Source organism: Panthera pardus, unplaced genomic scaffold (assembly GCF_024362965.1).
Source record: "Panthera pardus isolate Hobbes unplaced genomic scaffold, ASM2436296v1 HiC_scaffold_7, whole genome shotgun sequence".
Taxonomy (NCBI): Eukaryota; Metazoa; Chordata; class Mammalia; order Carnivora; family Felidae; genus Panthera; species Panthera pardus.
The window spans coordinates 65,580,502-65,602,260 of record NW_026527002.1 but is presented as its reverse complement, the minus strand read 5'-3'; the positions used below and the strand labels follow the sequence as shown (position 1 = coordinate 65,602,260).

Sequence of the window (21,759 nt, the reverse complement as noted above, 5' to 3'; positions counted from 1 at the left end):
TCGGGCTCTGTGCTCACAGCGCGGAGCCTGCTTAGGGTTCTCTGTCTCCCTCTTTCTCTGCCCCTCCCCCGTTCACACTCTCTCTCAAAAACAAGTAAATAAACATTAAAAAATATTAAGATAAAAATAAATAAATAAAAGCATGCGCTTTGGTCTCAGAGAACCCTGGGTTCGAATTCCAGCTCTGACACTTGTTAGTTTCTGTAGCTTTGGGCACGTTCCTAAATCCAATCTTGAGGAAATCGTTCTGAAGTCTAGCCTTTACTCTGCTGGTGGGGAAAATTGTGCACTTTTCGTGTGTTCTGGAAGTGCTTCTTTCTTGGGGTCCTAGCCATTCTTACACAATCTGCTGACGATCTGCCACACACGAGTCAGAAACACCACAGGAAACTTCTGGAGCACACATGGATTTAGCAATCCCTTAAAGAGGAATTTGTCTTGCTAAGGTCAACTTAGTCCCCAGTCTCACCAGGCGAAGACCGTGCTTAGGAGACTATGTCCAGGCTTAGGAGACTGTGTCCAGGCCTAGGGCGAGGGCAGCTGCCTGCCCAGAGCAACCGGTTAGATGACCCCAAAGGCACCCTGTGTCTCTAACAAAGCCACTGTGAACGTTGCTTGGCTTGAGAAGAGATATCGAGTGATATGTTCTGCATTTGGAGAAATATTCCTGAACAGCCTGCTTTCCGCTTTTCCATGCTGCCATTTGCTGCTCTTTAATTAAATGCTGTTTGTGGGCACATATGCTTCTTCAAAGTTCCCTCCCTGGGTTGCTCACTGACAATCTTTGCTCCAAAGCTTTAGGGCTATTGCCCTAAAGTTTCTTTAGCTCACTGCTGTCCTAAAAAAATCTCCCCAAAACCTTCAGTTGAGGGTAGGGGGTTTGGGAGCTGGAATCTGGAGGCTTTTAAGACGGATATTGGCCCAGGCTCCTATAATCATATTTCAGAGTTGGAATGAACAGTTGATGGTCATCTGGTCTAAACCCCCTCATTTGAAAAATGAGGCTTAAAGAGGAGCAATGACTTTCCAAGGGTCATACACCCTTGTGGTAAAACAAGGGTCAGGATCCAGGATCCTGAATCCTGGGGTGGCCTTGTCGTGGACAGTCATATGATTGTGTCCTCTGCTGCTCAACCACGTTTCTGCTATTCCAGGAAGCACAATTCTCACCAGGCAGAACAGTATGAGGAAATGTGAAGACAAGTATGGTCCATGGAAATGGGTAATGAGTTCTAGCCTATTAATAGCAGGAAATGCTTTCAGTTGGTTTTCCAGTTTCATTTTGCATTTACTGAAACTTCATGTAACCCTATTGAAACTGTGACCCATATGGTCCAGTCCTAGAACCAGTTATAGAAGCACAGTCCAAATAAGCCAAAACATGACAAAAAAGGAATTTAGCTTTGTTCTCATCTTTCTGAAAGAACATTAGGCAGGCTTCCAGATATATGACCCTGTACAGCACGCCCTGTACGCTGTTTTGACTCTTGACCTGTTGAGGCTGTTCGAAGAATTCTTTCTTTTCCACTAGCCCAGTGACTTCTATTCCCTGAACTTCGTCTCTTTTCTCTCTCCATTCTTTATTACACAGGTTGATTAGACCTTTTTCCTTAAGTCCTTCTACTCCTCCATTGACACCTTTGCTGCTGTCCTTCTTTGCTCATTCCAGGCCCTTAACCAAAAAAAATGTAGAAATTGGTCTCTGAGAGAGACAGAGGAGAAAGGAGAATTAGGCCGCCAATTAGAGAGGTTCTCTTGGGCAGGTGGGTGAAGGGAAGAAGTTTGTGGACACTTATACATTTTATCCCATTATGGATGTTTCCCCACAAATTTTTTTTTTCAAATATCTTACTACCATCCCTTGTCTAATTAAGCTGGGGATATTGCTAGTGTAGATTTATTCCTACAACACACAATTGAATGCATGCTTGCCTTGTCCCCATGGGGCTGGACTCTGTCTACAAGGAGGCCTCCATAGGCTTACATGGCAGACAAACACAGGGACAGTATCTAGAATTATAATAAAGACATGCAAAAGCGGTTTTAGGAGCACAGAGGACTTGGCTGGAAGGGGTCAGGAGAGGATTCTTGGAAGACATGATACCATTTGGGGACTTGCATGAGTCATGGGGAGTTTGCCAGGTAAAGAAGGAAGAAAAGGGAAGTTCCGGCAACAAGAAGGAAGAAAAAGGAAGTTCAGATACAAAGGCACCAAGCAAGAGAAAACCTGGAGGGTGTGGTTCAGGACAGGCTTGACAGTGTGTGTGTGTGTGTGTGTGTGTGTGTGTGTGTGTGTGTGTGTATGTGGGAGAGAGAGAGAGATCATGAGTGGCGTAGAGGCAGAGAGGGAGGGAGAGAGAATTCCAAGCAGGCTCTGTGCTGTCAGAACAGAGCCCAACTCCAGATTTGACTCACATGAGATCATAACCTGAGCTGAAATCAAGAGTCTGATGCTAAAACAACTGAGCCACCAGGTGCCCCAAGATATAATTTACATGCCACGCTATTCACCTGTTTGAAGCATACAATTCAATGGCTCTTAGTATATTTAGAGTTGTATAACCATCACCACAATCAATGTTGCAAAATTTTCATTACCCTACAAAGAACTCTCACAGCTCTTAGCCCTTACCCCTAATCCTTCCTTTACACCCCACCGCTATCTTTATAGATTTGCCCATTTCAGACATTTCATATACATGGAATCATAGCGAATACATTTTTAAATGTCCTCTAATCTGCCCTTGCATTTCCAGTTGTGGTCAGTTCCGCAGACACGTGCTGGGCAGTGGGGTAACAGTACGGGTTTTACTCGCAACTCTTTCATTTCCAAATGACAGTAAGGCAACTCAAACTAACTTAAGCAAATGGGGGATTTATTGGCTCACTAACTGGGAAACATGGGTGAACCTAACCTTAGGGTTAGCTGGATCTGAATACTCTAATGACCCCGCACTTCTTTTTCTTTTTTCTCCCCCTGTCCCTCGCTGCTCAAATTTTTATAAACCTCAAGAAAATCATTGATTGGTCCAGCTCGAGTCACGTGAGTACCCCTTGGCGGGCCCCCCCGTGGGGGTCAGAGAGGAGTGCTGCGATTGGCTAGGCCTGAGTCACATGACTCCCCATGGCTAGAGGGTGCTGCTGTGTGCTGATGCCCATAGACTGATGGCCTGTAGTTGGCCACCCGGGAGAGAGCAGGTGTGGGGAAGGGGTAGGGCCCAGGGGTCCCCAGTGGGGAGGGATGTGAGTGTGGCTGAAAGGGAGCGGAAGGGATGCTGGGAGGGAAAAGCAAACGATGTTCAGCCCACTTCCTGACTACAGGAGCATCACACAAAGAGGAAGGTGAACAACAAACCCATGTGTGGTTAGAATAGATCTTGTTGATGGTGAACTCCTGGAGTTCAGAACAGCAGGGCTCTCTGAGAGCCTGGGGTTATGTGTCTTCCTTAAACCCAGCTTCCTGTCACCCAAGATTTACCTTTGTTGGGTCTGGTGGATCTTCACCTCGGCCTGGAAGAACAGGGGGTTAGGCAAGAACTGGGGAGGGGGTTCTAAGCTGGGAAACTGTACGGACCCAGGGAGTGTTCAGTAATCAGCAGGCGGACCAGTGTGGCCACAGAAAGGGCATGCACAGGAATTGGGGGATACATTTGGAAGTACCGACCTGATTCCAAGTTTTGTGACCCAAATTCAGCTGTGGGAAGCGAGTCTGAGGTAAAAGACTTCAAATACATTTTGTTTTCACTTTACATCTGTTTTATATAAAATTTTATTTGTTTTGGGAAATCCCAAGCCACTTTTTGATTTCCCATCATACAAGGAAATAGCATAATCTTTGGCTGTTTTTCAGGTTCTTTCCAAGTAGATAATCACTTCTGTTTTTTTCACGACCGGGTTTGAATTGAATTGGTTGTTTTTCAGAATTGGTTGTTCGAAAGGGATGGTTTCTTCTTTTTTTACACATCATAGACTGCTAGATGGATTCTTAGTACTTAACATTCCGACGTTGCATACACTCATTTCTGCTTCGTGTGCCTTCTTCTCATTTATCCACTTGGCAAACTCCTACTAATCTTTCAAAATGTAGATCAAGGTTCCTTGAAGAGGAGACAGACTATGCCTCACTTGTCTCTCACCTGGCAGTTAGCACAGGGATAAATAAGTACATGTGTGAGTGAAGGGATTCACATCTCTCTAGAATGTATGGCACACAGGGTTTGTGTCAGTTATGAGTGCATTTGATGGCAAGTATCAGACAAATCCAATGGGTGGTGGGTCAAACAGAGATTTACTTTTCATATCAAGAAGTTTAGAAAGGGAATCTTCATCCACTGTTGGTGGCAATGTAAATTGGGGCAGCTACTATGGAATACAGTATGGAGTTTTATCAGAAAATTAAAAATAGAACTACCCCACAATCCAGCCGTTCCGCTTTTGGGTCTTTATCCAAAGAAAATAAAAACATAATTTGCAAAGATATATGTACCCCTATGTACTGCATAATGTACTGCAACATTATTTATGATAGCCATGATATGGAAGCAACCTAAGTGTCCATGGATAGATGAATGGATAAAGAAGATGTGGCGTGTATATATATTATACATTATAATTTTATTTACACATTATTTATATAATGTATAATTACATTATATGTAAATATTATATATTAATATAGAAATATTAAATATAAATGTCACAATGTATAAATATATATTTATAATATATAAAAATACATTATATGATATATAATGTATAATACAGTATACATATAATGGAATATTACTTGGCCAGAAAAAAACGAAATCTTGCCATTTGTGGCAACATGGATGGGAGTTAGAGAGTATTCTGCTAAGTGAAGTAAGTCAGAGAAAGACAAATTCCATATGATTTCATTTAGATTTGGTCTATAAAAAAACAAATGGACAACGGAAAGCAGAAACAGACTCGCTGATAGAACTGGTGATTGCCAGAGGGGAGGGGGTGGGGAGACAGGTGAAATAGGTGGAGGAGATTAAAGAAGGATAAATGTACAGTTATAAAATACACAAGTCATAGGAATGTAATGTACAGCATAGGGAATATAGTCGATAACATTGTAATACCTTTGTATGGTGATGGATGGTAACCAGACCTGGCAGGGTGATCATTTTCCAATGTAAAAAATATCAAATCATCATCTTGTACACCTGACACTAATAGGATATTGTATGTCAATTATAATTCGATTAAAAAAATAGTTTGAAACTTTCATCTGAGGCACAGGTTCGGGGGCTCAATGAGGCTCTCAGAGACACAGTCTAAAGATCACCAGTGCATACAAGGTCAGAAGGAAGAAAGGAGAGTGGCACTAACTATGCAGTGGCCTGCTGCCTTTGTGTCATTTGCCATTCCTAGCTGCAGGGGAAACTGAGTTTCTCACCTGGGGAGCTGGGGTATGTTAGTGCCTGGGCAATATCTTGGTTCTGTGAGCAAGGAGGAATGAGGGGATGGATATTAGCTAGGCAACCACGTTCCAAGATTAATAGATTCGAGGTAGAGTTCTGTGTTAAATATTTTGAAAGTTTGTCCAAGCCTAGCAGGGAAAGGCACATCGATTATCGATTATTAATGTCTGTCACAGGTGTGGAGTAGGGCATAAGGCATGCTTGGTGCATATTTGCCATCTTTGGTCCAGCCAATAGACTGATCTGTGTGTGGGATCATCTGTTTCCTCCCTCTACCCTTACCTCACCTGCTCTGTGTGTTGGGAGCCAGTCTCTGATGGGCTGGATCGACAGATCCCCTTGCCTTCTGACGTCTGATTGGGTTTGGTCATTGGAAGGCAGTGGCAGGAGGGCAGAGGACAGAAGGAGAATGATGTCAGGGTATTTATTCCCCCGACTCTGTGCCTGCTGGGTCACCGTGGTTTATTTGCTGAAGGTCACATCTCCTTTCAGGTAGCCTCCTCTGTACATCTGCCCTCTGTGGGTGCCAGTAACTGCCCTATTCCTTACCCGTTCAGGCCAAGCTCCCTACATCCTCCCTTGTTGTTTTCCCCAAACTCTGCCCACACCTTTGTAAACAATAAACTTTTCATAAACTCTCCCTAAATTACCCAGTCTCAGTGTTCTCTTTTCTCCAAGGATCCAGACTGAGGAAGTGTGTAACGCTTTGGGGGCTTGTTCTGGGTGAAGGTGATAGAGTTATTGATGGACACCTTTGTTTCCCCCCTCCTCAAAGTCAAGGGCAGTGCACCTCCTGCACTCTGCAGGATGCCCGACTCGCTACGTGTCCTGGGATGCACCAAAGTCCTTTTTTTTAAAATTGATTTTTATTGATCAACCCCTCAGGGACAAAGATGGTGTCGCTGCTGTGGTTTGTAAGTACATCCAGCTGCGAGGCACTCCAGCCGGGAGCTTTCAGGAATCAGTAGGAGGGAACTGACATCCTCCTGGTTCTCTCCAGCCTGTATTGTGGCAGGCCAGCGAGAGCTGTCATTTCCGAGAGCTGTTGGTTAGAAGCGGCAGTGCACCAGGTGGCCTAGAAGGACAAGCGTGCCCACACCTGGGGCACCACGTGCCCTCCATCCTGTTCCCGACCTCGCCTCCTCGCTCCTCAAGGCCCTGGAGTCTACATTCTGAAAACAGTTTCTGTGGTGTGATGTAGCATTCGATTTCACCCACCAACCCCCGGCCAGTGTGCTGCAGGAGGTGGGGAAGGAGACTTTCAGTGCCTTCAGAGTCGAGCGGGGGGGGGGGGGGGGGGGGGGATGTTCTTGACTTGAATGAATGCGTGGATCACCTTAAGGTCAGTATCGAATTGCAGATTCGGTGTCAACAGGTCTGGGTGCCAGCCAGAGATTCTGCACTTCTCACAATATCTCGGTGAGGCTGAGGCCGGGGCCGCTTGCTGATCCAGGAAACACACTTGAGTAGCAAGGACTCAGAGGCCAGCCATCCAATAGGGAAACACCAGCCACGGGTGGCGATGTCCATTCAGTGTCTTTCCGTTGATTTTTATCTCGTCATATCATCAACCCATCAGAACGGAGTTTCTAGTAATGGGTTTTTGGCTTAAGTCAAAAAGAAATATGTTGGTTTTGATGAAACTGGAAAGGCAGGATGCTGGCCTTGGGAATGGCAGGGTCCAGGGACTCAGATGATGTTGCATTGTCATTGTCACCATCTCTTTCTTTCTTTCACTGCTCTTCTCCTTTTCTTGATTTTTTTGGCTTCTAACTACTGGCTTCCTGTCTCTGGCAGGGGCTCCGGCTGCTGGCGCCTCCAGGCTAATAACACACTGTCATCTAGATGGGAAAAGGGAGCTCTTCCCCCAGCGCAGAGCACTCCTGCAGCGCACTGCCACGGGGCTGGGGTGCCCTGGCACGTCCTGTGGGAGGGGCTGGTCACCGTGATGGGCAGCCCCCACCCCCGGAGTCAGAGGAGTGAACCCCAGAGGAAGGGGCAGCAGTGCAGAGAGGTATGGGGCCGACAGAAGCTACAGCTGTTCAGCCCACTCCACGGCTCTCGTCCACCTCAGTGAGAATCCTGTCCATCTCTTCCCCCCGAGAACCTCTCCTAGCTTCTGCCACCTTTAATTGCCCCCAGGCGGGCAAAGATGGCTTGACATGTATTTTGCTGGATGGTTAAAAGAGCACAACCATCTTCCCTGTGTATTTGCATTGCAACCAATTATCCAGGCTTTGTCTTCGATGCAGAAATTAAAATAAAAAGACAAATGTTCTGGCTTTGGTTTTCCCTTTGGTTTCTTCAGGCATTTGATGGCTGATCTCATGCTGCCTTGCTTGAAGAATGTATTTACGTTGCTCGAGAGTGACAAGCGACTGCAAGGGCGGTAAATAGCAGGAGCGGAAGGCAGATGCCTGCCAAGGGAGAAGCTGGAAGCCGGATTTGGTCCGACATTCGTTAATGGGCTGGAAGCACAGGACGGCATGGGGAGATGCGGTCTGTGGAAGGCCCAGTGCTGGGAACGCACAGGAAAGGCAGTGCAGGTGGGGACCGAGAATGAGTGAGCTACAGCCACTTTTCACGGTTTTTTTTTTTTTCTAATAAGAAAATTGTATGTTGGATTTTGGGGATTTTTTGGAAGAGGGGTGTAGGGAGAGTTTGGGGGTCAAGGGAAGGAAGGAGAGTATTAGCTACACATGGCAAAGTCTCCAAAGCCAGAAGCACAGGTGTCTGCAATATTATCTCCTAGAACTTCATCCAGCTTCTTCCTGTGTGCCTTCCTCACATGGACATCCCATCCGGGCACGGAAAGGCACAGCCATCACACTGCCTGGCCCGCTGTCACTCCTCGGTCAGAGCAGCACAAGAGGAAAGAACATTTGTAGAGCACTGGGCACTTTGCGTACTTGAGTGTAGTTAATCCTCACACTGGCCCCGTGGCAAAGATCTGCACGTCCATGCCTCAGATGAGGAAGCAGCGTTGTGAAGAGTCACATAAACCCCACAAGATCACCCATCTCGTGGGCCATAGCGCTGGGATTCAAACTTGGGTTTGTCTGACTGCCGAGCTGGCACTCTAAATCCATGCATCTGTCCATCCATCCGTCTGTCCATCCACCCACCATCCATCCATCCCACAAATATTTAGGGAGCACCTATTACATCCTGCCACTGTGCTAGGGCCAGAGGATGTGGGAGAGGGAACAAGCCAGACACAATTCTTGTCTTCCTGAAGCTAGCTTGTAACGCAGTGGGATATGAAAGACAGTAAACAGATAGATGATGACACGCTGTGAAAATAAGATGGAGGAAAATGAAGCAGGGTTGGAGGCAAGTGTGGCAGACAGGGCAGGGCTAGGGCGAGGCAAGTGTGGCACCCAGGACACAGAACTTAAGGAGGCAGCCACTCGTGGGGTCCCGCACGTTCGGGGTTGGCACTTGCACGGCCTTGGCTCCTTATGTTTTGCACCTGTAGGTGGCTTGTGTGCTTCCGTCTCATCCTGTCTTGTAGGTAGGGAGCCTTGGAGGGTGGGCGACACTGCAACAGAGAACAGGTGCTTTTGCAGTGGTCCCGGTGGGAGGGTAGTATCTGGAGCATGAGCTTTGGGGTGCCTGGTGGGGACTGAGCAGGTTCCGCTAAGCAGAAGGCATCTCTGCCTCCTGACTGGGTAGGGGACCAGGGGATGGAGATTGAAAAGGGGGTGCAGAGATTAGTGGGCAGGTATCTCCCAGGCGGCCGGAGCCCCAGACCATGGCTGCTGCAGGACTGCATGATTTTGTAGCCAAAGGCCAGAACTCTACAATATTCAAGATAGAGGACATCTTCCAGAGAAGGCCAACTTATTCAGAATCCCCGATTTTTCAATGTTTCCTATGTTTGGGGAAGTGGGAGGGCTGTCTGAAGAATATACTTCCACATGCTTTGTACACATGCTTAGTTTAGATAAACTGGCCCAAAGTCCATACATCCCTGGAAAATCAAATATCTAGACGAGAGATTCCCAAAGTGGGTTTCCCAGACCAGCAGCATCAGCCTTACCTTGGAAACTTGTTAGCAACACAGATTCTCCGATCTTGCTCCAGGCCTACCGAATCAGAAACTTTAGCCCCTCCAGGTGGTTCTGGTGCCTGCCCAAGCTTGAAAATCCCCGGGCAGGTGAGCCTCACCCCTGAACAGTGAGGGACTCTTTAAACCTTACCTGGGCAGAGACACAAAAGCCAGCCTTCTCTGAGAAATGGCAGTGTCCCAGTCACCTGTCAGCAGCAGCCCAGGGAGGGGAGTGACTTACCTCGGGTCACCGGAGGGCGAGCAGTGGTCCTGCACATGGCCTGCAGATTTCCTTCCCACTCATGCTGTTCTCCGCAGTATTTTATGAATCTATCTGTGAAGACCCTGGAGAAGGGAGGACCTATCACTTACTTCTCTGTGTCCAAGAGATGTGACAGATTCCCACATCAACATGTACGCCCTGTTTTTAAAGTCCCGTTTGTGCTGTCGGACCTCACCAAGACAGAAAATGAGAAATGTCAAATGAATCTGTCATACTGCTTTGAAACGAGAGGTGGCTGAGTTGGAAACCTCATGCCCTCGAAGCCAGGCAGCAATGAAGAACAAGGAGCAGAGGAAAGGTTATAAAAATGTTTAGTCTCTGCTTTATTGAGTTACAACAAATGAGCAACAAGTTAGAAAAAATGTTTTTTTTTCCAAACTCCCTAGCATTTTATTTGTGCAGTATACCCAAATGGGGGGTCGGGGGGGGGGGGGTGGGGAGGGGGTTGCAAACACAATTCATATTGCAACATTTACACCAGATATGTCTCTTGGTTTTTCCTCTTTAAAAGTTAGGACTAATTGGAAAAAAAAAAAAAAACAACAAAAAACAAAAGTGCACTCAGGAATCTAAAATTGGCCCAAAAACAAACACAAACAAAAAAATCAGATCATGGTGAGGCTTCAGGCTGAAATCTTGTCAAATACCACACTGAGAAAAGGCAGTTAGGAACAGAAATCAAAACCAAAGTTGTTCATCTTTGTACCATCTAGATAGGAAGACCTCTTTTTGTTGGAGTTTCACAAAAGTAACGATAATGCTAGAAATGTGGAAGCCCTTTCTGCTGGTATCTAACAAGACGCTGAAAGAGGGAGCCACCTGCTCCCTAGTTCTCTGGTGCTGGCTCCGCCCAAGGTCAGCCCAAGAGGCCAGGCGGCGGAGAAAACCAGATCCACCTGTTGGCAGTTCGGAAAGCCCTGTGCGTGGCTAAACAGGGACCCCAGAGGTGGCTGGTGGCGGAGGGAGAACCAAAAATGGGCTTGATCTGGAAGATGTGCCATCTGTAAAACCCTCTCAAAGTTCAGACAGAAGCCCAAATCCTAGCCCTTCCCACGGAGAAATCTCCCAAATTTCAAACTACTTTTAATAAAACGAACTCTCCCTACCTAAAATCCAGTAGATATAATGGCACTAATGCTAACATTCCCCCCCTCCCCAAAATTAAGAAAATAAAGATTAAAAAAAAAAAAAAGGAAAAAGAGAAAAGCACATGTGATCAGCCCTCCCTCCTGGAAAAAACCTTACAATGGTAGTGCTGGAAAAGGACGTTGCCCTTGATTAAAAAGGTAACAAAATTCCCACATCGTACAAATTGGTTCCAGTATAGCAAGAAGTGGGGGCCAGGGCAGAGGAGCAAACTATTTACAAGGACCCATTGAAAACGCAGTAGTAGGACTTTGGCACTATGAACAATTCCCGCCGGTCCTCCGGGCGGGGTGTGTGTGAAGGCTGGGGCTCCGGCACCCAGCAGCCACATGCCGGCTAAGTGGTTCCACTTGGAGCCTCTGGCCAGGGTGGCCCACGGCCGGGGAGGGAGGTCCTCTTCCTTCCTCAAAGACAGAGCGTCCCCTTTATCAGCAATGCAGTTCTGACGGACTTCCCTAGAAAGACAACGCAAAACCGGAGAGAAGAGATGTCAGGAGATGATCAGTCTCTGGGTGGAAGGCGGCTGGGTCACTCTTCCTGGCTCTCTTGGGGACGACCCCTTCCAAAGCCATCCTAGGGCTTAGACGAGAGATAAGTGCCCCGGTTTGGGGCCAGTTTTTTTTTTTTAATTTTTTTTTAATGTTTTATTTATTTTTGAGACAGAGAGAGACAGAGCATGAACAGGGGAGGGTCAGAGAGAGAGGGAGACACAGAATCGGAAGCAGGCTCCAGGCTCTGAGCTGTCAGCACAGAGCCCGACGTGGGGCTCGAACCCACGGACTGTGAGATCATGACCTGAGCCGAAGTCGGATGCTTAACCGACTGAGCCACCCAGGCGCCCCAGTTTTTTTTTTTAAAAGAGTGTATTTTCCCGAGTACGTCTGACATCACAGGAAGCGTCCCCAGAAAGAGACCTTTGAAAATAGGATGACTTTCTGGGCAAGTGGAGGTGGTGGCCTGTGATTCTTTTCATCATTACAAGGCCTTTTTCTCATTCCTGGAGGGGGAGCCAGTCACAGGGGCTCCTAAAGTTCCAGAGTCTGACAATACTACATAGTATTACAGACTTCTGTTGTTTTGTTGGCTGCAGCCTTTTCCAAGCATGGTAAGGTAGAGAACAGTGATAACAAGATGAAACATTTTAAGTGTATTTAAAATTTTTTTTTAATGTTTATTTATTTTTGAGACAGACAGAGAGAGAGAGAGAGAGAGGAGAGAGAGAGAGAGAGAGAGAGAGAGAGAGAGGCAGAGAGGGAGGGAGACGGAGAACCCGAAGCAGGCTCCAGGCTCTGAGCTGTCAGCACAGAGCCTGACGTGGGGCTCCAACTCACAGATCACGAGATCATGACCTGAGCCAAAGTCGGATGCTTAGCCGACTGAGCCACCCAGGTGCCCCTTAAGTGTATTTTTAATTTGATATCAACCTTCAGAGGTGTGTGACCATTGTTCCCATTTTACAGGTGAGGAAACTGAGCACAGAGAGGCTAATAAACACTTTGTCCAAGATTGTACAGCTGGGAAGTGGCCCCGTCAGGATTCAAACCCAGGCAATCTCCAGAGTGTCTGCTTATAACACACCAACAGTATTAAGAGTCCGAATGGAGAAATGCTTAATTCTTATGTTCTTTGACGTTACTAAAACGGCACAAGGACCCTCTTGTGAGTTGAACTGTGTCTCTTCAAAAGATATACTGCTGTCCTAATCCTCAGTATCTCACAATGAGACCCTATTTGGAAATTCCTTTACAGAGATAAATAGTCATGTTAAAATGAGGTCATTAGGGTGTCCCCTCATCCAACAGAACTGGTGACGTTACAAACTGGAAATCCGGACACTGAAACAGATTCGCACAGAGAGTACAGCACATGAAGACGAAGCCAGAGACCATGGTGATGCATCTATGAGCCAAGGGACGCCAAGGGACGCCAAGGGACGCCAAGGGACACCAAGGACTGCCAGCAACCTAGCAGAAGCTAGGAGTGAGGCGTGGAACAGATTTCCCTCACGGCCCCCAGAAAGAACCAACTCTGCCAACACCAGACTTCGAGTCTCCAGAACTGTGACAGAATACATTTCTGTTGTTTAAGCCACCGCTTTGTGGTACTTTAAGGCAGCCCGAGGAAGCAAAGACAGACCGCCATGATTACCCTTGTGGGCTCCCAGGATCTGGAGCTCCTGGGAAAGGAATCCGAGGGGAGGGCCCAGGACTACAGCTAGTATTCCATGACGGGCTGGAAGTTTATCAGATCTGTGGATTCCTGAAGCCACTGGCTTTTTCTGTGCCTCCTTCTTGGAATGGCTGCTTCTAGTGGAGAGGACCCTAAGAAGTGCCTTTAGCACAGGGGACCCCAAGAGCAAGCAGACTTGACTTCTCAGCCAGAGGTATCAGCAGGTCATCTATACAGTCATTCTTTCTTAATGTCAGGAGGTCAGCTGCCCCCACATTTCCTAGGTGCTCTGACTAGGAGAATGAATGCTGGAATTAAGAAGCCAACTTGTGAGAGAAACGTCTGTGGATGAAACCAGATTCCGGGGGTGTCCTTGGGATCTGGTACCGCCTGAAAGTGATCCGCAAAAGTCACTGAACTGTAAGAACCACAGGGGTCCTTACAGGTGGTGCTGTCACATCACTCAGTTCACAAGGAAAAGGAGGGAAGCTCCGGGAAGAAAGGCGAATCCCCCAAATCACGAGACTTCTCAGAGGCACAGTCACAGTAATGACCTTGGTTGTGACAACAGTGACAGGAACTGATATTTCTCTCACACTTACTACGAGCCAGGCCCAATGGTAGGTGCTAATGCTAACGCATCCCGTCCACTCCTTATAGTAACCAGACCGTTAAGCCTACCGTGGCGTGAAGAAACAGGGGCTGAGATTAAATGATGTCAGGCATGTAGCGAGTGGTGGAGCCTGCGTTCCTCCAAGGTCAGTCCAACTTCAGTGGCTCCTCCCACACCTGATGGGGCTCCAGGCTCCCTGTCCTACTCACACAGTCTCCCCCTGCATGGAGACACCTGGGGACAGGGAGAGCACGTCTGCTTCAAAGGCAGGGGCTGGCGGTTCTGGGCACCCAGAGAGGTCCACGTGCCTACTGCTGATCCCACGGAGAGCCACAGGCACCCCCGGGTGGGCACAGGGACCAGAGCCAGGCTCCTCCTGTGCTCCCCAAGGAACTGGCTTTCCCCCAGCAAGCAGGGTCTTTCACCACCCTTGCAAAGGGGGTGCCTCTGGTGGGGTGTCCACCTGAGCGGTTCTCAAGAGCCCGGGAAACAAGGCCCAAGGGGGGGTAGACCGCTACTCTTCATCCTTCTCCCAGCCAGGCTGCAGAGCATCAGGTCAGCACATGACTGTGGGTATTGGCTGTGGTGGGTCAGAGTGGAAAGAGCCGTGGGGTCGGAGTAGCTGGGATCCAGGGCCTGCCACTTCCTAGCTGTGTGTCCGTGTTACTTCCTTAACCACCCTGAGACTCACTTCCATCCCCCCATACCTGCTGGGCCGCTGGGGGCGGGGGTTACAGGTGGGGAGTGCCAGGTATGCAGGTGCTCCCAAAACACTGCTTCATTTTCCTTTGAGGAAGGCCAGGTGTAAAACTGGGGCCTTAGGGGTGTGTGTGTATACACGTATTTACTCTCTCTCCCTCTCAAAAATGAAACTGAACCCTGTCTCTTCAAGCGAATGGCAAAAACTCACATTTTTAGATATGCCTCAATATGAAGGTGGTTCTTCATCGGGCGATGTGTTATGATTCCCTTGTGTCATTTCTTGTGGACACCAACACACATAAGCCTCCAAACAGGTGTATTCACGAAGAAAAGAAATACTGAACAAAGCCCTTACCACCCCCCCCACCCCCTTCCCAAACGGACTGCAGAGGGCAAAAGGGTGACCCGGAGAAAAGGACACCAAGTTGCTTCTGCAGAGACCCCAGATGTCCGTGGGTGGCTCTGGGCCCTGGGAGCACCCTGGGACCTCAGCTCTCCTCTGACCTCTCTCAGGGTGCGTGGCAGCAGGCAGGACTGCGGGGGCTGGCAATGCTCTCAAAAGGGAGGGTGGGAAGCCGCTGGGAACAGAAGGCGGGGCGGTTTCCCTTCCCCATGAGGGACACAGCCGGTGGCCCAGTCACTTCCCCTTGGGCAGGGCGTCCTAGCCACAGGCTGCTTCCCTGGAAGGCTTTGCCCCCGAGCCCCCTCAGGTCTCCTTGTCAAACGCCCCTGCACCAGGGATCTCCAGCACAACTGTATCATGCAGTCTTCAAACTGCCTGGTTAATTGTACGTCCTCTGAGGACACGCATGGGGCCCGCGGTGTTCACTGCTGACCCCTGGCCCCCCGCCCCACTCTGGGTCTGGCCCACACAGTATGCCCCGGCGTTCATTAGTGAAAGAGAAATGGGACAAGCACGCTGCTCTTAGAGGGGTGGCTGGTTACACAACGTTGGTGACAAACTCCCATCTCGGGTTTTTATTTTAGAGTAGCACAGTGATTTTGACTGTGTGGCCTCTTGCTAATCCCCTGGGCCTCTATCCGCAATCTTACCACTAGGACGGAGACATTCCCCAGGGCAGAGAACCAGTGACCCGATGGATTATTTGATCCTAGAGCACCGAATCTCCCCTTTGGGAGGAAACAGCAAGATCATCGGGCCCTGTGCTTATGGCCACTATTCTACCAAGTGGATGTCTAGCCTCTTCCTGAACACTGCCCAGGACAGAGAACCCTCTGCCTTCATAGCAGTCCCTTTCTATCTTGGGGACAACTTGGAAGGCTAAAAAGTACTGTCTAATTCTTTAGCAAAATCTGCTTACTACTTTACCCATTGGGGAAACATGAAAAAATTAGAATTCTTTTCCCATGTGATACCTGTTTCTGTGTCTCTTTAATTTGCCCTGTAGGGATTTCCCTAAGCCCCGCAGACTCAGGAGAGAGTAATACTGTACTCCGTGAGACAGAAAAACAAGCACCGTGATAGTGATTTATTATCTTAATAATATTTGAGCCAAACTTTCTTTTCTTGATAGGGGGCATGCTCTGATTTTAATTAGAATTGGGAAAAGGAAAACATGGTGGCAGGGAGAGGGATTAAGCAATTTCCCAGTGGACCAGGAAGACTCCATCCCATCTCAAATCGTTCCCATGCCAGGCCTTGGTCAACTCTGGCATATCTGGCCAAAGCTCTTACACCGCAGCAGTCTGGGGAGCCTCTGGGCTTGGGGAAATTGCTGAGACTTACAAGCCAGGCAAGTCTCCCCCAGGCTGCTTGCAAGGAGGCTCGATGGGAGAAGGAATCAAAGGGGCTATTGGCTCTTCCTGCCCTTTTTCCATCAGAGGATATTATCTAGAGGAGTCCAAAGAATTTGGGCAAACAGAATCATATTTTAAACTCACTAGGCACACCCCTGACGTGTTTATGCATGTGGATTCAGGTTTGAATGCCAGCTCCCCCACTTTCTAGCTGAAGGATCTTGGATGAGCTACCTTTCTGTGCTTCGTTCTCCTCAGCCATAAAATGAAAAAGAATAGTGTTGACTTCAGAGAGTCATCAACACATGCAAAGTGCCTGGCACAGTAAGGGCTCAGCAAATGTTACCCCTTGTCATTGCCCCCCATCCTCACCCCCACCCCTCTGAGATGCAATTAATACACAACAGCATGAGCTTGTACAAGTGGGGCCCCAACTGAAAAAGCCAAGTTGGAAGGCATTCAGCCAAGTTCTTCTCCATAAAAAAAAAAAAGCGTCAGGGCACCTGGGTGGCTCAGTCGGTTGAGCACCCAACTCTTGATTTCAGCTCAGGTCATGATCTCATGGTTCATGGGATCAAGCCCCACATCGGGCTCTGTGGTGACAGTGTGCAGCCTGCTTGGGATTCTCTCTGTCTCTTCCTTGCTCTCTGCCTCTCCCCACCGTCTTTCAAAATAAGTAAACATTAAAAATAATTATAATATACTAAAAAAAAAAAAAAAGACTGTCAATTCAGAGCCAGCAACTAAGCAATTGCTGATGCTAATGCTGGGCCCCTGTTTAGGGGATTTCACTTGTATTATTTCATTTAATCCTAACAACAACAGACAATTTTATTAGTGCCATGGGCTGAACTATGTCCCTACCCCACCATTCATATGTTGAAGCCTTAACCCCAATCTGACTGTATTTGGAGATGGGCCTTTAAAGAGGTAATTATGGCTAAATGAGGGTCATGAGGTGGGGCTCTAGTGTCCTTATAAGAAGAAGAGGAAGAGACATTAGGAGGGCACAGGCACAGAGGAAAGACTAGGAAAGGACAGGACACAGAGAGAAGTGGCTGCGTGCAAGTCAAGAAAAGAGGCCACACCAGTAACCAACTCTGCTTGGAAACTTGATCTTGAACTTTCAGTCTCCAGAACTGCAAGGACATAAATGTTGTTTAAGCCACTCAATCTGTAGTGTTCTGGCAGCCTTAGTTGACTAATATCGTTAAGTATCAAAGTTATAGAGACCTACTAATAATAGAGAATAAAGTAAAACATATGGCCATGTGGATGCTCTAGAATTTTCCAGCATCCATCCTCCATTTACCACTATGGCAGGAAGGTCTGAATGCCCAGATATCTGCAACATGACTTCCTTTTACTCCTTCCTTGAGTATCTCAGAGCATCTAAACTTTCTCTACAGGATCATACACACTGAATCATATACAGTCTTCTTTACTGGTGAGGTAGAGGAGTTTCAAGGGAAATTTGGATTATTTGTAGGTCACATACCACTCTGGTTTTTAACCCATGAACTTCTGTGAAGTGTGAACTGGGCAAATCACAGCCACAATGGCCACCTTTTAGGTCCCCCGATGTGAAGTTCCCCCTGGCCTCAGGGCCTTTGAGTATGCTGTATCTTCAGCATGGAAGGCTACTTCCCCCTCTTTGCTCAGCCAACTCATACTTGACTTTTTGGATTTTAACTCATTTATTATCTCTTCAGAGAAGCCTCCCCCAACCACTCAAATCAAGTCAAATTCCCCTATCGTATATTCCCACAGACTGTGTACCTTTCCTTCAAAAAACCCGTTAGCATGGCAATCTCTCCTTTTTGTTTGGTTAAAATTTCATCCCTCACTAGACTGTGGGCTCCATGAGGGCAGGAACATGCTGGGTACCACAGATGTTCAGAGTTTGAACACACCAGGAGTGTGGCACGCCAGAGGCATCCCACAAATAACCTGATGCATAAATGGGTCGAATCACTTATTATGGATGTCTCTGGACCAGTTACTTCCTCTCCTTGGGGCCCACATCCTTCCTCTGACAAATGAGGGAACTTAGACTTCATGATTCCTAAATTGCTACAAGCTGCCCAAAGCACAGTGAGAATTCCTAGCGTGAGAAGCTCCAGAATTAGGTAAATGGAAGTGGTAACAGTTAACTCTCCATTAGGTGCCAGGGCTGCGAGGCTAATGGGCAGTCCCTGAGAAGCATCACCCAGTAAATAACCAGTGAGATTCTCCAGCAGACCTTTTCCTGGAGCTGCTCACATGTATGGAAAGCAAACTGTCCCCAACTTCTCTCCTCTGTCAGCTGTCAGCTAATAAGGCTAATGAGTGATGGAAAATGAGGAGGAGGGAAAAGGGAAGGAGGACAGGAAGTGAAAGGAAGAGGGAGTGGGGAGGGGGTGGTAGGGGAGGGGGAGGAGGAGGAGGACGAGGAGCAAAGGACTGAAATACCAGATTCCAGACAACTGAAAGTCAACTATGTTTGTTAATTCTCAGGTTGGTTCAATACATTGCTATTAAGCACCCCCTCCAAATTAGGCACTAGGGACTCAGAGATTAATAGGATATGGTCCCTACATTCAAGGGTCTGGTGGGGAGAGACAGAGAAACAGATAATTACAGTTTCATCCATGCATGCATCCATCCATCCATCCACTCATTCAAATATCTGTATTTAGACAGCTAATCTGAACAGACTGTGGGGCACGCATATCCTGGATCCTAAAGTGTAGCCAGGATGCACCAGTTGGTAGCCTTGAATTTTTTAAGCAAGCTGAACCCTGGAAAATATTTTTCACGAAATGTATCTCTTGTCCAAAGCCATCCCTAATCATGAGTTGGAAACTGTCAGGAATTGGGAGGTAGCCAAGTTAGTGCACGAGTCACTGTGTATTCGTGTTTGACTATAGTATTAAGAAAGAGTCAAGTCCTGCTGGTCTGCCCTGACCCGTGGCAGTGGTACCAACCGTGGTTGGGTCAGGCACTGGTGCCTCACAGATGAGAGGTGGCCTCCGGGTGCCACCAGCTGCTAGCTGAGGAACCCACGCGTCTCTCCGAGCCTCGGTTTTGCCCTTTGCACAACAGGAAGAAGGCCATACCCGTGTCACGGGGATGAAGTGAGGTTTAAATGGTTTAATGGATGTGCTAAGAAGAATGCCAAGTACATGGCATATACCGGTATATAGAAATTCTTAGTAGTAGGAGTACTGGGATATTCCATCTGGCCAAACATTGAGGCATATGTCTGGCAATGTTTGGCTCAAGTATTCTGACTCATTTTTAGGAAAGGAGGAATTTACTGTTCAGCCTCTTACCACGACAGGTCTCTCAATGGATAGCTCCATAACTGTTTGGCCGCGGAGGATGAATCATCACAACACAATTCAAAGGTAAGGAGTCCCTTTCTGTCGGCCCTCAAGGCTGAGTGAACCTGGCCCGAGTCAACGCTGTCGTGAGCTTGTGAAGCTTCGGCAGAGGGGATGCTGAACCACAGCAGAGGAGGAAACCCCACCCTGGAGTTTGCTCTCAGCTGCTCACCCAAGTTCATTCTCTCTCTCTTTCTCTTTCTCATACGTACATCCCATAACACCTTTTACGAAGCTGCAACTGTGCATTATTTTCAGGATTATCGTATGTGTAACAACTGAACCCAACTGCGGTTTCCTAAATAAATATGTGTTTAAATAAAGGCATCACTGAATATTTATGAATTTCAAGAGACCCATGTGTTCGGTTCATAAAAGCTGTGAAGTAATTTGGAGGGATTTCTTCCCTCTAAGTTGAAAGGTCCCCTTAAGTGGGTGCCTCTGTCCGGGATGCCACCACCGGGCCAGACCCGCAGCCCTTTTCTCAATGCGGTAGCACCTCGGAAACATCAGGAAGCCAGTAGGGACACTGGGTGCTACCCGGTGTGAAGTAGACCATAGCATCTTGTTTGGGAACATTTTTCAGCTCACACTTGAGGGCATTCGCCATAAATAAACATAAAAGGGGGTTCCACGGTATTTCTGGGTTTGTGTGTGTGTGTGGGTGGGAGGTAGAAAACAGCCAGTTCCTTCATCTCTGAATTATCTAATATCAACTGTCAAATCTAAACACCCACCTCCCAACCCCACCCTGGGGGTCATCCAGAGACAGGGAGTTTCTGTCAGAAACAGAGAGGCAGAGACAGCAGTAGGAGGCGGGGCTGTGGAGGGGAGCCAAGGTGCTGGTTGGGAGAAGGAGGGTACGCTTCTTGGTTTCTGAGCCTCAGTTTCTGGGCCTATGAAAATATACAGTAGCTTACCTCTCGGAGTCACTAGGAGCACCAAGGAAGACCATCTGGGGCCAGAGCACTTAGCTCAGCCTCTGGTGCTCAGGAGGCCCTGCACCCACCCTTCCATCCTTCCTCCCTTCCCTCCAAAGCTGCTCCTTATCGTTTTAGCATTGCTTCCCCCTTTATGTTTCTCTTGGGCCTCTCGTGGGGCACAGGCCCGATGGTAGGCAGAAGAGCTGGGCATGTTCCCCTGTCGGTGCTGGTACAGCTTGGGGGAGAAGGGATGGGGACAGGTGGCCTCAGGGCCCCTGGGGAGCTGCTACCCCTAGACAAACCCCACTCAGCCATGGGGACCTGGAAGTGCCATCCCAGCTCACTCTGGGACACGGGACACTCACAATTCTACTCAAACTCGGCTAACACAGCTGGTTCAGAATAGCTTTTGCTTGCTGTGGAAAACCACAGTCATTTCTTTGAGTTGCCTTTTCTCATCGACTCCTGAACCCCGAACTCAGCTTTCTGGCTGTGCCCAAACTCTCTTGGTTCCTCAACTGTACGATTCCTTTTCTCATCTCTGGAACTTTCCTTGTCCGTCCCTTTCCACATGAGCCACTCTTCCTTGTCAGTGCACTGGCCAGTTCCTTCCCTTCAGCTAGTCTCTGAGACAGATATCCCTTCCTCCGGGAAGCCTGCCCTGACCTCTGGATGCCCCTCCTGTGTGCTCCAGTGCACAGCTGGGCGTGTCCCTATCACACCATGGATCACCCCGGCTAGTAAAGGAAAGAGCAATTTCCTCTCTCCTTGGCCTGACTGAGCACCACGTGAAAGGACTCTTATCTGCTTTCTTCATCCCGTTATCTCTGTCACTTAGCATAGAGACTGGCACATGGTAGGTGTGCAGAATGTATTTGCTGGATTGAACTGAACCCTATTGTCTACTCTGTGGCAGGAGGAAAAAGCAATCGTGTAAATTTATGTCATGCACTGGAAAAGGTCAATGATAGAAGACAGGGCAAGCTAGGTCTCAAAGGAAGGTACGAGAATAGCCAGAGGGAGGAACCAAGGTAGCCAGATGGTGGGGGGCAGTTGGTACTATTGGACTTTAGCCCCCTCCTGCCACTAGCCCCTCCCCTCTGGACTGCCTCCTCACCTGTACCCCATTACGATTCCCTCTTGAAAAGTCGGGGGGGGGGGGCGGCAGGAAGAAGCCTTGATGGCATCTTTGATTGGCTGTTCCTTCAACTGCTCTTTCACTAACTGATGGAACCAGCTAAAATACGGTTTCTAAGAAGACTTTATTTTTTCATTTATTTCTTTACTGCTATTTCTTACTAT

General features: G+C 48.0%; 1 protein-coding gene across 6 annotated transcripts in view; it reads right to left on the bottom strand.

Moving 5' to 3' along the window:
• Positions 1-10,075: 10,075 nt before the first annotated feature.
• ZHX2 (zinc fingers and homeoboxes 2) overlaps positions 10,076-21,759 on the bottom strand; it is a 161,593-nt gene continuing 149,909 nt past the window's right edge. For all 6 annotated transcript variants that reach the window (XM_053896414.1, XM_053896413.1, XM_019459933.2 and 3 more), the window contains one exon: positions 10,076-11,382. The gene's annotated coding sequence lies outside the window, so the exon portion shown is untranslated. The remainder of the gene's footprint in view (positions 11,383-21,759) is intronic.